Raw genomic sequence first — 5,233 nt, 5'->3', positions numbered from 1 at the left:
GAAAGTAGTAAAGTTCCTCTAATTCGTTATAAAACCAGTGATTGAATTCCTATTAAAGTAAATATGTAACAAACTATGGATCTAATTATTATTTAATATCAATAATTGTATAATAAAATTAAATCGTTTTATTTTGAAGTGGCAGTCTGTAGCTTCTTCTTTCTGACACCAATCAAAATTGGTGCTGACTCTGACTCCACAGCCCTGGAAATAAGGAACAGAGTGTTCTAAAAACAGCAATACTTGCCCTGACCACTTCCACCAGTGGCCCGCTTCTCTAATGTATTCTGCTCCTTCTTGACACAGGAAATCCATGGAAATGGCTGTTGCACCAATTTGTGGCTTCCTCAATAACCAACCCCAGACAGTGACCTCTCCTATACGTTGAGCAGGACCAGGATGCAAAGAGTAGAGGTGGGCCCAGCCGCATGCAGGACTGTTCAGGTGCCTAAGTGAAAATGAATGGCATATAGGATAGGGATTTATGTTTCATAATTTGTGTTTTTTAAAAACTGAAATATGCAAAGAATACAATAGAAACAATTAAAATGGCCCAAAACTACAAAACACTGGAGAAGAAAGGGGGAGAGGGATGTCCTCTTGGGGAGAAGGGGAATGGAGGAGAGAGAATGAGGAAGAAAAGTAGATGGGGTAGAAGAAACCGGAATCCAGACAAAAGGTAGGTAAGATGATCCAAGAACTGCACATTTATGTGGCATTTCTTTGAGCTCTGAAGGCATTGGATGTGATTAATTTCCCACTTTACCGGACTAGGTGGATGGATGCTCTTCCAATGGGAGAGGAATAAGAGCCGTAACCACTCTAAAGAACTGTCACAGGATAACTTTTCAACCGTACAGATGGAATTGGGAAGAAAAGAAAGGAGGTCAGCATGTGGAGAGACAGGAGCTTCGCAACCACTGACCTGTCTGTAGATGTGGAACACTGTACCAGAAAGATCATAGTTTGGTGCAGCATTGTCCCCTTCTGCATTCCAAATTTCCAGCAGTATTCTCAAGCTGGCTTTCCACTGAACTTGTTCTTTGCACTGTGCCTGTGATTGTTCTGGCATCTCACCAGCTCACTAGATGCCATATAATGAGCGTTTTGTTGGCGTTGATGATCTGCCTGCTCCGGCGTTTCGGCTGCTCTAATTGGTGCTTGCTCTGCGAGCTTTCTGTCTAAACTGTTGTGGGAAGAACAACGATGCATTGCCGCTGTGTTTTTTCCCACAGCGCTTTTTTGCTTCATTACGCAACATGGGGCCTTAACCTTAAGATGTATCTAAAAATTCAAGTAACTTCTGACTTTATGGCACCATTTGCGTCAGTGATACATTTTATAATGTTCTTTTTAACAGATTTTCTCTCCTTTCTATGAAATCCTGCATTTCTTTATTCTTCCCCTTGTTACTGCCTCCTTCTCTCTGTATATGGGCTTTTGAATAATGCAGGGAAAATAAGGGAGGGGGACGTCAGACGGCTATATCTCGGGCATTGTAAAACATAGAAACTTGGGTCTAGTGACAAATGAAATAAGATATTGTCACTAAAGTTTCAGTCCTACCTGTATTATTCCAGAGATATAACTGAAAACATAGTCGGGACTGGGATATTTATATGCAGACTAATTTACAGGTAGATTCTCCTGTTCATCCACTATATAAGTAATCTAACCTGATCCCCCCCAGTATAGCCAATGCCATACTGCGCCAAATAAATAAAATATCGCATGAATATCAAGGTGGTGAACTTGAACTCAACAACTTTATTAAATTAAATCCAAGGTTTTATTTATTCCTCCTTCTCCTCTTTCTTTTTTTAGTCTTTTTCTTTCTGCTGTTCTCAGATGTCTCGCCTTCCTCGACCCGTCTCCTTCTGCCATATGATGTTTGAGGTTCTGCAAAACAACACAAGTTCACAATGTGTATTGTGAGGAGAAGACAGGAAGAGTGCAGGAATCTCGCTATATCTCCTCCAGGTTTATAACTTATATGTGGTCCAGTGTGGATCTGGAGAAGGCCTCAGCCCCAGGTGCAAGGCCTAGTGGTATTATCTGGGGATATACCTGAGCCAGAATACCTTCTCCTAAAGGAAGAGAGAGCCATTTCTAGGCTATACAGCCAGTTCCCTGCTCAGCGCTGATGAGAGGCAATAACTTTAAAACAGTTGTCTGTGGATGGATCTCTCTAACTTTCAGAGAAGGGATTCTGGATTGGCTATTCCTAGAATATACCAATAGGTTTCAAGAAACTCATGGGTTGATCTATAGGGAGCAACCTAGCACTAGAGCAAGTTCTCCATGTCTACCAAGAACTCTGCCCGTACAGGGAGCACGGTACTTACCGGGGCCTCCAGCGGACTGTTCGCCCCCAAGTTCTGCAATAAATGCTTGTAGGTCTTCTATAGCTGTTAGAATAAATTACAAGAATGTTTCATTATAATCTCACAAATAAAAATCTATTTTAGAATTTTCAACCAGAGTTGAAGAGGTCCAGTATTATCTCCCCAATAAAGTGGCTGTGTCATAATAATAAATTCTTCTTATCATTCAGTAAATTCCCCATTTCACTCATGAGGATTGGAAGGGATGTCCCTGCCTCCGTAAAAAAAACCCTAAAAACTAATATATATATATATATATATATATATATATATATATATATATATATATATATACAAAATCCTATGTAAAAATCTTAAAAATTGTCAGAATTGTAAAAACAATAGAATAAGTCTAAATATAATAATGTCTTGTCCACTGGACATGGAGAGATGTTCATGACATTCATCCAGTGATATAGATATTTACCAGGCAGAATATGTTATTATTAGAGATGAGTGAACACCGTTCGGATCAGCCGTTCCGAACAGCACGCTCCCATAGAAATGAATGGAAGCACCTGGCACGTACACTTTGCCGGCGGCCGGTCGTCATGCCAGGTGCTTCCATTCATTTCTATGGGAGCGTGCTGTTCGGAACGGCTGATCCGAACAGTGTTCGCTCATCTCTAGTTATTATTAACATGGCAGTCTTTGTGATGTAAGCCACAACATACCTGTACAGTGACATGTGCTAGAGACATCTATGGGAGATATACTAAGGGAAATGCTTGAGACAAGTGAATATTCCCTTAGACTAAGGACTGATTTAAGGCAGCGCCCGATCTCCGTTATGCAGGTTTCCGTTTTCTCTCGGCACAAGTCAGAAACCGGCATTCACAGTCCGCCCGTGAGCGTCTTCTGCTCTCCACGGCGAAACCATTTTTTTTTTAATCGGACACAAAGTCCTGCATGTCCGACTTTGTGTCCGGTTAAAAAAAAGACAGTTTCGCTGCAGAGAGCAGAAGATGAATGAATGAGTTTGAAAACTGCCTGCCAGTTTCCGTCTCCTGCCCAGTTTCTCGGGCAGGAAATGGAAACCTGCATAACGGAGATCGGACGCAGGTGTGAACCCGCCCTAACCCATTTTATACTGAAACCTTGGCGCTGCTGATCCTAAGCTTCTGACTGTATAATGTATAAACTGACTTACTTGCAGTTGGTCGTCGCCTCCTTCTTTGCTCTAGCCTGTTTCTGTCTGGCTCAATAATTTGTTCTTCACCCAAGGGGTGCACGTTATCTGCCACAGAAGAGTAAAGTGATAAGATATGATAATATCCATGATACATATATTACATGGTTAGATCAGTTAGGATCATTGGTGGAGCAATTGTCACGTAATTGTCATGACATCAGCAAATGCTATATATACATTACAGTCATTGTATCATGTAATATATGTAACACATTTCACATTGCCTTACTAAACTCCAAAGAAGACTTCATAGATATATATATATATAATGTAATGTACCTCTCCATTTCATGATGAAATTATTGTCATCTATAGAAGATTCTACAAGTCTTCTACTACCGTGTTTCCCCGATAGTAAGACACCCCCTATAGTAAGACGTAGCGGGGGTTTTAGGGAGGTCAGCTAATGTAAGACATACCCCGAAAGTAAGACATAGTGGGACTTTCGGGGTAAAAAGAATGTAAGACACTGTCTTACTTTCGGGGGGGGGGGGGGGGGGTTACCACTGTATCAGGGAAACACGGGGCTCCGCTGTGCTGTGAGAGCCGGGGGGAACTCCCCGGAGAGGGAGGGGGCGTTCCCCCCGGCTCTCACAGCACATCGCTGTGAAGAAGGACTTTGCCGGCGGCCGCTTAACCTCCCGCTTCTATTCATTTCAATGGCACGCTTCCATTGAAATGAATGGAAGCGCTCGGCACGCGAGGAGTTAAAGGGATTCTTCCATTAAAAGAAGTTCTTTCCTCTGACCACGTCGGAATAGCCTTAAAAAAGGCTATTCGTCTCCTACCTGTTGCCATAGCCAGCGCCGCCTTCTTCCTCAGCTGCGTCCGCCCCGTCTGTGTCCCCGTCGGGCCTCATGGATACGCATGCGCAGTCGGCTCTAACAGGCTCTCGCAGCCAGAGCCAACTGCGCATGCGTCATCCATGAGGCCCAAAGAAGAGACAGACGGGGTGGACGCAGCTGAGGAAGAAGGCGGCGCTGGCTATGGCAACAGGTAGGAGACGAATGGCCTTTTTTAAGGCTATTCCGACGTGGTCAGAGGAAAGAACTTCTTTTAATGGTAGAATCCCGTTAAGCGGCGGCCGCCGGCAAAGTCTGCCTGCCGCTTCCATACATTGCAATGGGAGCGCGCTATTCAAATAGTATTCGCGCATCTCTAACTTCAATTGTAAGAAGTTACAATTGAAGTTAGAGATGAACGAATACTATTTGAATAGCACGCTCCCATTGCAATGTATGGAAGCGGCAGGCAGACTTTGCCGGCGGCCACCGCTTAACTCCTCACGTGCCGCCTCTTCAATCCATATGATTGATGATGATGATGGGGGGGGGGGGGGGGGGGTGGTTGGTTTTCCCAATATAAGACATACCCCGAAAGTAAGACATAGTGGGACTTTTGGGGGTAAAAAGAATGTAAGACACTGTCTTACTTTCGGGGAAACACGGTAGTTCTAGATATGCATGATAAATGATACTTACCCCCTCGGCCCACATCCACTCTTTCCTCCCTAATTCGATTAAAGTTCACAATTGCTGCAGAGAAAGCAAAAAACAATTATAGGTAAATGACCATCGGGAGGTGACAATGGGGTTATTATATAGAGACTGACTTCAGGGGAGGGTCTGCTACATGTACACCAGGTCTCAATGTATCT

This window comes from Leptodactylus fuscus, chromosome 6 (genome assembly GCF_031893055.1).
Source record: "Leptodactylus fuscus isolate aLepFus1 chromosome 6, aLepFus1.hap2, whole genome shotgun sequence".
Lineage (NCBI taxonomy): Eukaryota > Metazoa > Chordata > Amphibia > Anura > Leptodactylidae > Leptodactylus > Leptodactylus fuscus.
This window is presented reverse-complemented; position numbering follows the sequence as displayed.